Below are 12,170 nucleotides of genomic sequence, written 5' to 3'. Positions count from 1 at the left end.
ATTATTCTCTTGGGTAATGAGTAATGGAGCAAAAGGAAACAGAGACTCAATTTGTTCTGCTTCCGAGGGCATGAAATACAAAATCTAATGAAAGAAAAGATCCAATACACAATGCTCGCTTGCCATGCCCCAGAGAATAACTATGAGAGCACCTTTAATTACTGCATGACTCCGGTGGTCGTCAGACCGATGGCCTCTGCCTGCTTTTTTTAACCTTCTCATTCATTTGCTGTGCTCTGTCCACTTGTTGCGTCTCTGAACAGTGAACTTGGCAACCGGCTTGGATCAAATTGGAGCAATGATAAATCTGTAGCTTCTTTGCAGAGGGAAGCTCCAAGTTAAGGCCTTTTAATGGCACATTTGGCATAATGAAACCCTGTTTACACCAGGAGCATTATGACAAAGAAAATCATACTGTACTCTGAAAAGTCGATGCCAATTTTTTAGTCAATAAAGCGGGACTAATTTAGTATTTTTTAACCTAAAAATTATTGATAAAATAGTGGATCAATTGTTTCCTATAGCAGAAAACATACTGATAATAATTCCTTGATAACCACACACTGGAGAAAAACACCCCATCCTTTTTCTTGCTGCTTGTTTAGGGTCAGATCAAGAAGGAAGCTCCCCAAGCAAAGAAGCCCACTTCCATCTCCCCAGCAACATCTGCCAGCTCATCCAGGGGGATCCTGCAGTGTTCCTGGGCCAGCAGAGATGTAGCTACTCTAGCATGTCCTGGATGTGTGGGAGGTGCCTGAAACACATCCAGGCATCCAGGCGGCATCCTGACCAGATGTCCAGGTTACCTCTTGATACAGGCTCCTCTACTCTGAAGACTGAACCCTAAATGATCAACCTTTTCACCCTATCGCTAAGGAAAAGCCTTGCCACCATGGGAAAGAAACTCATTTTGGCTGCTTGTATGTAACTGGTTTAATGAGCTATAATGTACAGGCACCAAGTAGGGGGTCAGTGAGTACAGTACTGCACAGTGCCTCTCACCAGGAGTAACTCCAGAATGAAAGAGTCGCACATTAGCTCAGGATCTTTCCAGAGCAACTGTGAGCGGTGTGTCTATATCAGGGTGTGTGTGAATGGGTAAATGTGCCACGTAATATAAAGCGCTTGAGTGGTCAACATGACTGGAAAAGAGCTATATAAATACAAGTCCTTATACCATTTTTCATTTACTTTGTCTGGTCTCTGCCCTGGAGACCTGTTTGAGCACCTTGAATAAATCCTAGAAGAGTTCAGTCCTTCCTTTGGTACACCCTGCAGCGGGTCAGATTCATACAGCAACCACTAGTTTCCACAAAAAGAATTCACTTTATAACTTCAAAAGGCTAAACTGAGCAGTTGAGCAGATCACAGAGTTCGGTGTCATAAGCTCCATGATGCTGGGATATATTTGCTGGCTGTTGCATCAAATTGTCATATACATCACAAATGTCCTTGGACTGTCTACTTCAAGTACATTATATGTCAGAGTCAAGAATTTGAGAGTAATATGATCACTTTAAATTTAACTGTCAAATTATACTTGCTCAATTGCATTAGTAAGGAAGATGAAATTAGTTATTTGTTCATTCATCAGTCTCCATCATATATATTCATCATAAAATGTCCTATATTGGTTCCATCTCTGTGGAAATGTGTATATGTGACAAAACCATTTTACGAAACTGACAATATAAAAACTGTTTGCATGTATTAAAGATGTATCCGTTGTGCAAAGAATGAATAGCTGCCACCAGGCTACGAATAGGATTTTCATATTTTTAAACAAGTAAATAATAAAGAATAAAGTGTTTTTATGCTTTCCAGAATATATATATATATATATATATATATATATATATATATATATATATATATATATATATATATATATATATATATATATATATGTTATATAATATATAATAACATTCATTCATGTTTGATTTTAATAATAATAACATGAAGTAGCTGTTTAAAGGCTCATAGAAACTCTAATCAGAGCATGTCAAAGTGAATTTCCAGCAGAAAGACAGAAATCCTAGACTAGGACACTGAAAACTTATCCTTTATATTAAAATTCAAACTGTTTTACTTACTAAAAAAACTGAAACTTCCTAATTGAAGCACAATCTTTTCCATCAAATGCTGACTAACTGCTCTTTTACACAACAAATAACCATTAGGAGGACAAAGAGTTTAACCTTTTAGTTTTTTCAACATTCTCTGTTATGCTTGCTACATATTTAAACGTTGCTTTCACTCAAATATTAAGCTGTCTCCTGACAAAAAGGGCTAAGAGTTGGTCTCCATTTCATGTTTTAGGTGTCAAATAGTTCAAAGTGTAAGAAACTGCAATACCATGTAAATCCCATAATCGCTGCAGACTGTAAGGTTGCAATGTCAAAACCATGCAACATGGGGATCATATGATTTGATCGGAAACAATAAATTATAAATACCACAGAATGTTCTTGCGATGCAGGTTGTTGTTGTAGAAGGAAAATGCTGAAGCCCAACTCTTCAAACTAGTTCTCGTCTTTGTATTGGTCAGTAATAAAAAGGCATGAACAGCCGTGCACTAGTTAACTATTGAACAAGACAACACTCAATAGCTGCTCAATGACAAAACAAAACAAAACCAAAAAAAAACTCTTTTGCCTGAAGCTTCTACTCCAGCATTATACTACAAGAAAAACCAACATTAATTGATGTACACTTTACAATTAATGTAACACCCAGGCACATCAACCCACCAATAAAGTTTAGCCAAGGCTATAAAACAGTCAACATAGCTCCACCATGACAGTTTTGCCAAGACCATTCTTGGATACAAAAACACATCGTGACCAGAGCACAATTAAACAACTTTGACGCAGACAGTAAAGAATTAAGGAAAATGAATTCTCCATCAGTCATGTGTGGCTAATCTGTGGTCCTCTTCCTTTTCCTCTGACACTGTTAACAATAGAGCCAGCAGATCAACGCACCATGCAGCTACTTGGTGTTCTGCGAGGTGCTGAGGTGGCGGTGGGTGGATATGCTGACAAAAATCTCCTTCAATAATGTCCTCCCTAACCATTCAATTACAGCGCTCTTGTATCTTAATGCTTTTGAAATACGCTGTGAGCAACAAACTCGATTTGCTGCTCATCCCTGAGGGGATTGAAATGTGTGAAGTGATACTGAGAATTTAAAAAAACGAAAGTAGGAATACTGTCAGCGAGTCAGGCTCCATCATAGCTTTGGCAATTGGGTGGAGGAGGGAGAGGAGGGAAGAAAGAAACGAGGGCGAGTATCCGACCTGAATGAGAAAGCCCTCAGAGGGATGGAAGTCTGAGCTGCTGGAGCAAGCCCGGTCCAGCACCTATGTGAGAGATTTATCAGCAGAGGAAATAGCATTGGCTTCTCTTTTTCGGACTGATTTGAGGACTGAGGGACTCAGCCCTCTGGGAAGGATCAACCTTCTCCGTCCAACCTGTAATTAGTGATTAACGGCAAGGTTCAGACTTTTGATTTACTCTACACTGCTCCCAGAATGGGATGTTGGTCAGTGACACGGTGAGAGGTAAATCACCTTTTGCACTGGAGGCAACAAGCTTGTCAGGGAAAACAGTCCTAGCCTGGAGGATGCTCCAAAGGGCCAGCTGCTGCATGAAGACAAATTGCACCAAGGCTGCTTAGCCAACCCTCTTATTTCATCCTCTCTCATGCTCTGTTGCTCTCTTTCTCAAACACATGCTCACTTGTGCTGTCTCTCTTCACCAACTCCTTCATTCCTCTCTGGCACACTCCTCCTCTCACTGGCACTGACATTCAATATTACTAAACCTCAACAGATGTGCAGTAACAATTACCTTTGACTTGTGAAGCAAAGATACACTTTTTTTTTTTTTTTTTCTGTGATGCTGAGTATTTATAGATGCTTCTCACAGATTCTGAGGTAAATGAAAATAAAAACGCTCCAAAAACTGAAAGCACATTCATGTGATTGCTCTCTGATCTTGGGTTGACTTGATGTGAACAAAGCCTCTCAAAACAAGAAGAATGGAGTCTCTGTTTCTGATACTGTAGACAAGGGACTCTGCGGACTTGGAGGTTTGACAGAAGCAGAAAACAGAAACACACATATTACCTTCGCTTTCCCAAAGAAAATCATAATTCTTTGTGTTTACGTAGTAAGTAGCTCCAGTGAACAAAACAGATCCTTGAAATGCAAGAGCTTCACCAACGCCTTTTATGACAAGCTGGCATTATGTTGTGAGATTTAAAGCTTATCCATTATCCCATCTTGCGTCTCTTTACAGCTCTATTTGCAAACACAACTTTACTTTGGGGGATAATAACACTATTACCAGACTGTAGCACGTGGAAGGAAAGAGAGGAGAGCATACAAATAAAACAGCCATAGTCTAAGTAGAATTATTTGTGTTTAGAGAAGAAAGAAACCTTAACAGGCAGAACTTACAGCAATAATTGTTTATATGCATCAAAAAGGAATCAGTATCAAACACACTATATAACGCATAAGGCAGACTGTAGCAAATGACAACGTTTCCTAAATACATACAGATGATCTCAATGTTAATGTCTTTAAACATTTTCTAACTCTGAAGCCCTTTATTGTAAACATTTAAATTAGGCCGACGCTTATGTTCAGATTATTTCATGTTTTAGTTAAACAAAAGTACATCATCCGACTTTTAGAGCCGTTTGTCTGGTAAAAACAGCCATGTTTATGTATTTCATGTTACTTCCATTAAGCTGCAAATTTTTACATTAACAATTACGATAAATTCATTGAAAGCAGCATTTTTTTAGATTAAACAGAATGTGCTTTTCATTACAACAAGAGCAAAAGAGCGAAACTGTAAAATAAATAAATCAAGAATGACCAACGTGTTTGTGTTTCTTCCAATTAAATTCTGCCTCTTGATTAAAGCTGTTTATGCGTCATGCAAGTGCGCCTTAAAACTATTTGGGTTTTTCAATCTTAGGAGCACTTTTCATGTGTATGATGTGTGTAATTTCATCAGCGAAATACGAAAAAACAACAAGAATTGAAAAAGCAGAAGCACTAGACGCTTCTTATCTCAGCATCACATATTTTTTAATTACAATCTTCTGAAGTGATTCTCGTAGCTTTGATGATTTAACCTTAATCAATATTATTTGAGATAGTTATGAACCATATCCGCACAATTCCTCTATGTAAAAGAATCCATGTTTATTTACAGGGAAAACTTGGCAGTTTAAGTTCAGGTCAATGTGCTCTGCCATCATTTGTGCATGAAAAGTGCTTTGATGTTTAATGTGAGGATTTCTACTGAAATTACATTTTGTTCTTGATCTTCCACTGTGCCAACCACAGACAGCTCTACAGAAATCAATTTCTCTGTTGAAATATCTACTTTCTTAAGTTTCATCATTTGTAGATGGTCAAAAAGAGGAGAGAACTGGAAAAAGGAGATACATAACCGAACAGATCTTTACTTTTTCAGCTCTCACAATCATACCACAGAAATGACAAATATCAAGATGGCCGTGAAGCATAAACATAAGGTCTTGGTGAGTGCAAATCCTCCGGCTGATTGGACTCCGAAGCAGCTGTTGAGATATCCTCAGGGAACGCCAGCATTAGTATGCAACAGAGCTTCTGAGGAGGCCTAATTTTACTTATTTTATCCCAGCTACCTTTCGCAAAAAAAAAAAAAAAAAAAAAAAAAAAAAAAAGCTGATGAAAAAATCCTCCATCTCTGTGCAATAAGTAAATCACAGAGAATTTAAGGTAAAATAAAAGAGAGGCTGTGATTTAATGCCTCCATCATATTTCAACATCATTCAACATGTTTTACGGCCACATTAGACGGGGCTACTCTTCATTTTATATGGGCTCAGTGCGAAGTGATGCTTGTTCCATCACAACAGGACGCATCACCAGAAACATGCATGGCTTTTTTTTTATTTATTTATTTTTTTTTTATGTTAGAAGAGCAAAATGTTTAGCACATGTATCAGCAAACAGCAAAACCTTTAATACCCTCAATTCAGAAAGTGTATATGAGAATACCATCCAGTTTCCTGCGCATGCTGCAGTAGCAGGTAAATGTCTGCACTGCAGTAGCTGAAGATCTGTAAGGCTGCAAATGATATATGCAAGCACATTGCAGTGCATATGGATGTCTAGTGATGTGACATGTTGAGAAGTACAAAAAAAAAAAAAATAGCACAGCAACTTGTTACCGTGACGCATTAAACAATTCTGACACTCCGGGAAACACACCAGACATCCGTCTGCGAACACCAACATTCTCTGTAAAATATCTTGTCCTAAGAAAAATTAAAAGGTACTCCCTTAGCAACACAGATGTGTATCTTTACAGATTCCACACGGCGTGCAGCCTGTAACAGGTCCAGTGAACACAGAACCATCTGCACTGTCAGCTCAGGAAATTAATGGGCAAAAACATTTCACCACACGGCCCAGTGTGAAGCATCCACTCACCTTGACCGTTTATTTATTAAGAAACCAGGACTCTAAATCAATCATTATCAATGTAGTTAATCACTGCATGATTTATGTGATCAGAGGTGTTAGCCACCTTTGACATTGTGAAATGATGCATTTCTCGTGGTAACTCTTCATGGCTTGTTGGTAAGGCCACTGGTGTGATATGTAACACAGTCCTCCATCTTTCAGTTCTGAAAACTATGACATCATAGTCCGTAGTGTTCTTTGAGATGCAACATTTGACAAACAGCTGCTGCTTCTAAAAATAAAGAAAGAAAGAAAGAAAGAAAGAAATACACGAATAATTCATTGTGAGGATTAATCAGCTACGTATGCTTCAACCACGGTCATGACGGAGTTGTGGTTCTGGAAGAGGAACGCATCTATCATTTTTTCAGAACATCAACCTCTCAAACATATTCTGTTTGATTACTTGCATTTTTTTCATCGCAAAATCCAATAAGTCCAACTTCTGACTCATAACTCAGAAACTGAACATCAGCACTAGCTTTAATTCTACATTTTTATTTTTAAATTTATGCAGGTTCAATTTTTAATCATCTAGTTATTGAAGTTATTTGTATTTATTTTTAGTAGTCGGCATGTTTGTTCTTCAGAAATACTACATCTTGAGTACTACAACAAACCCAGCAGCAAGTTAAAAAAAAAATACCGTAACTGTTTTTTTTTTCTTGTTTATTTTTTTTCTTTTAGTTTATTTATGACTTCTTCTAAGAATATGTTTTAGGGCAAATTACCTGCCTTTTAACCCATGACTGAGACACTGCATAGTTTTCAGTAACAATCATCTTATTTCATTTCGCAGCCTGATGGTTTCCGGTGCCAGACAGACAAAAAAAAAACCCATAAAACAACTGAGCCTCCTCCATGTGTCACAGTTAGAGTAGACTTCTTCTCTCTGAAAGCTTTTTTTTTTTTGTCTTTTGTCAACTGAATGAAGGACTGATGTGCCTCTGAAGCTGTAATTTATTTTCATTTTGCCACTGCGATCATCCCAGAACCACTGTGACAAAACATGAATTTCCACTCTGCTTGTTTCTCTGAAAAAAATAGTTTTCTGGATGCGCATCAATAAAGTGTTGCAGTCAAACACTGTTGTGTCAGATTCACGTCAAACACTTGAACATGGAGGTCAGTCTGACTGTGTCTTAAAGTCTATCTATTTATCTATCTGACAGGATTTGAAGTTTTTCTTTTGCTTTTGACTGCGGAGGGCTTCCAGAAACCATGAAGGTTTTTCACCCCCTGGCATTCCTGCAACACATCTAAAGCATCCAGCATGTGACCCGCTGCAATGGCACAAGTTTCAGCAACACTGTTGAAGTCAGAGAAACATTAGCGTTTTCGTTTATTACCTCTTTTAAGGGGGCGCTAAATGAAATAGGAAAATCTCTGAAACAGAAAAAGTGATTAGGTTTGGTGGGTGATCCAGATCACCACTGAAATGTGGGAATTTTTCAAAAGAATCTCTAAAGGTGCAAACATCAGGAAACATTGGTTAACTGTGTCACATCTGTGGTTTGCTGCCATAAACATAGTTACAGAAAGAAGAGATCATTTTTCTGAATGTAAAGACACAAAGGACCGGACTAATGTGCCAACTGGTTCGTGACTATCAAGCATGTCAGTTCTGGTTGGAGACCTTCAAGTTCTTCAAAATATTTAACAATTTGTACAGATCATTTTCTGACTGGTGAGTAAAACATTTTCTATGATTATTATTTCTTAAAGTTTAAAGTTGTGTTAGTTGATTAAAAAATACCATAAAATTACAGTACCAATGTTACAGTAACAATGCCAGTTGGTAGATTTGCTAGTTATTTCTTTGTTAGCAGCACCTTCACAATATAACAGAATGTAGACATAATGGAGACAGAAGTGCATTCATTCAGTCCTACTGCCAGTAGCTTTAAGTCAAAAGTGTTTCTAGCCTTGATGCTGATTGTATCAATGAAAGTGTATGGACCTTGCATATTTTTTTTTTATCAAAAACCAATGGACAAACTTAAAGCTATGTTAAAAGGTTGCACACTTCAGCATGGATGTTGTGTGATGCAGGGTTTAGTTTTGGCTGCAAGCTGCACATGGACCACCAAGGTGTGTAGGTTTGCACAGATAGGAATATTGCTGCCATTTGACTTTATAACTTGAAAACTAATGCCCACAATCATTGATAAAATAAAATAAAATAAAATAAAATAAAATAAAATAAAATATTGTAATGCCTTCTCTTTTAAATGTCATTTATAGTAATAAGGAACAGAATAAATACCTACAAAGAGTTGATTTGAACGAATGTCCATTTTATGATAAGCATAACACAATCCATCACCATTCTGAAGGCCTTGATCATTTTATTTTTGCATTTCAAAGAGTGTACAATGCCAGATTTTTTTTTGACTAAGGACGAAAACTAAGTTTTAATTTTCCTTTTTATGATTGCAAATGAACCCAGTTAAAAATAAAATACCTTGCTATTTTAATAACACACAATGGTGATGGTTTCATTCAAGCTAAATCCAAACCAAGTATAGCAATTGAAATAAATGGACATAAATCTTTTTCGATGAATTGAAAACATCATCTTGTATTTGAGGCTCTAAAGAAAAAGTGATTCAGCTTCTTTAAAACCTCTGTCAAATTTTACAGACATATAAAAAGCAAATAGGAAAATGTGGCATGAATTATGAAGCCACTTTAAACGCTGTTCCAGTTGCCTGTGAATGTAAAACTCAGCAGGGGTTTTGACAAGTAAAAGCCTGAGGATCCATTAATTGTTGCAATGTCAAGGGTGCCGCATAACAGCATACTTGACTTAATGGAAGCAGCCTTCCCTGGAGGAGGCCTGGCTGATGGCTAATTATAATCTTCACTGAAGTAAAGAGTGTAAGTAAACTCATTTTCAAGCATGACAAACTTTCTATAAATCTAGGTATTATAATAAAATTGGAACTACACAAGATTAGCGGTGAGAGAAAGGGGTAGAAGTATCATATGAAACAACAGAGATTAAGAAAAAAAAACCCAAAGAAAAATCCCGCCTGCACAATGTTTAATATGATCCCCTGCTAACTTTTTGCCCAACTTGTGAGGATAGATGAGAGTCATTGATACAAAACAGCACAGATCTTTATCTTGTCATGTTACAAAAATGAGTCAGTTCTCACTGTCAGATCAGACAAACTGTGTAAGGTCAACAACCAAATTACAGAATGATGGATAACATTACAGTGCACTTTGGTTTCTGACCGGTCCCTCAGGAATCCAGCCAGCACTCCAAGGCCTCCAGTCTCAGCAGAAATAAAGGAATTGTATCTCCTGGCCATGTGTTCTGTCAGGAAGTGTCAGGGTTTAGATCAATACTTTGGCACCCAGGAAGGGTGAGATACGTGTCACCATTGTGCTGCACAAACTGCAGGACTGCTCTGCTTGATAGAAAACACATTTCAGGTCATTATGAGTCAGCTAAATTATATATTCTATTTAAAGGAATTCCTGCTTATAGCAGTGATCTTCAGGCTATTTGGAGACAAAGGAACAGTTTACAGTATAGATCAGGGCAAATACTGTTTAAACCTAGACACATTAAGAGGATGGGGCTTTTTAAAATGCATACAATGTGCATTCTGAATTGATTTGTTAGGGATATGATTTAAACCTAAAAGTGAGCCTGAGGGATTATGGGAGGGATTTCTAAGCAAACACTTCATCTTTACTGATGAAGCAGCATCTCTGTGCTTATTAAGATCATATTCCACATTAAAACTTTGCAGTGCAGATGAAAAAATCCCCTCGCTTTAGCCACCAAAATCCCTCCGAGGTTGTACTTCCTCTTTGACTTCATCTGAGTGAAAGTAAACAAACTTATTCTCAAATTCTTTTTCAGGAGAGTCTTGTTTTATTATATTACTTCTGAGATATCTCAGGGCAAAGTAGGAGCATGATGTTTCAAGTTTATCTGGCAGCAATCACAGACGCTGATTAGCCTGCCGCAGAGGACAGACCTCCCTCGGAGCATTTACCGCACAAAAGAGGTTTCCACTGTCTTGTTTTGTCAGAGTGTCCTTATCCAGAGAACGCTAATGAAGAGAACACACATGCAAACACACACAGATTGTGTTTATAAGAGCACTTCAGACAAAAAAAAAAAAAAAAGAAAAAAGAAATCTTTCAAACTAATGTTGTCTATGCATTCGCAAAACTGGACATGTTTTTTTGTTTTTTTTACTTTTACTTTCAGGCTTTGCAAATAATTTTCTGATCTCAGGCTTGTTTGCAAGTGTTAATGTTTTGATTGTGAGTTTCTATATCTGTTCAGGTCAACAAATGGGTTAAATAATATTATGGAAATGTACTAGAAGTCGAAGAGAAAAAAGGAATTATTTATAGACAGAACAGATAAAGTGGAATGCAGTGACACTGACAAATGTGTTGCATACCATATTAATGCAAATTAGGTTACAATAAACATGTAAAAATATAACTATACAGCAATAAGAAACATCTGTGTGTTTAAAGAAAATAAATCACAGCTATGCGGACAAACTAGCAAAACATGAAGCTCAACTACTAAGCACAAGTCATCTCAGGGTCTGCAAACTCTTTCTACTACAGTGCAAAAAGTTTCTCAGACAACAAGTAGTTGTATGAAGCATGTTCAAGGTCAGTAAAGGTACTTTCATATATCTTCTGCTTCAACAGTGACGACGCTTCTTCTGTCTCTGTGCAACGTATACTTAATTTTCATGTGACAGTGTCGATGCTCCACTGTTTTTTGTGATTAACTTTTGCTTGGAGAATGACACATCATGATAGATGGCCCCTTATCTGTTTACCCATGATGCACTGAGCCATCACTCACAAATTATTCAACGATGACATGGTGCTCACTATCAGCGGCATGGCAGGCATCATTCATATCTGTAACATCATCTCATTAAAAGACATCACTTCGAGCAGACAGCCTCCTTTAAGCCAGCTGAAGTGAATTGATTCAAAGCCCCCTTACAGTCCATGCAAAGGAGGAATGAATAATGTATGGACATTAAAGCCTTATCTTCTGTCCTGACAAACATGTCGGCACGCTTTGAATATTCCAGAGAGGGGTACAAAGGGTCCTTTCTGGCTGAGCAGACAGACAGGTACCATTTCCATGGGGAGTCATTCTACTTTAACTGTTGTTTGCATGCAAGCTGCAACAGAATTCTGCCCACAGTATATCAGTGGATTAAATTGATGATGCTGCACAGTTTATGACAGTGTTTATGGTGTTTGCTGAGATGTTTACAGCTGCCACTCAACAATTATGTTAGCAATGGACTGAAAAACGACACTTAGCCATGCAGTTTTGCCCAGGACGCTATAATGCTGGTTTATGTTGGGGGTAGAGACCACATCTACACAAAACATCAACAAAATGCAAATGCTATGACTTATTATTAAGCGTGGCAATTATTGCATTACAGCGGCCGCCTTGCACCTGCAGCTAACAGTGTTTCACATTATATGGCTGCTTTAAACCTGTGAATGGAACAGCACCAGTAATAAAATATATTAGTCATGCTCACTGAATCGGATTGAGTCGTGCTTTTTAGTCAGCCAATAACATAATAAAAAGTGATGCTTTTCCAATTAGCTTTTA

General features: G+C 37.6%; 1 protein-coding gene across 1 annotated transcript in view; it reads right to left on the bottom strand.

Annotated features, from left to right (window-relative positions):
* fstl5 (follistatin-like 5) overlaps positions 1-12,170 on the bottom strand; it is a gene marked incomplete at both ends in the record, with an annotated part of 181,762 nt that overhangs the window by 59,486 nt on the left and 110,106 nt on the right. The window lies entirely within an intron of this gene.

Source organism: Telmatherina bonti, assembly GCF_933228915.1.
Source record: "Telmatherina bonti genome assembly, chromosome: 12".
Classification (NCBI taxonomy): Eukaryota; Metazoa; Chordata; class Actinopteri; order Atheriniformes; family Telmatherinidae; genus Telmatherina; species Telmatherina bonti.
Note: the sequence above shows the minus strand (reverse complement) of the source record. Positions and strands in the feature narration are given on the sequence as shown.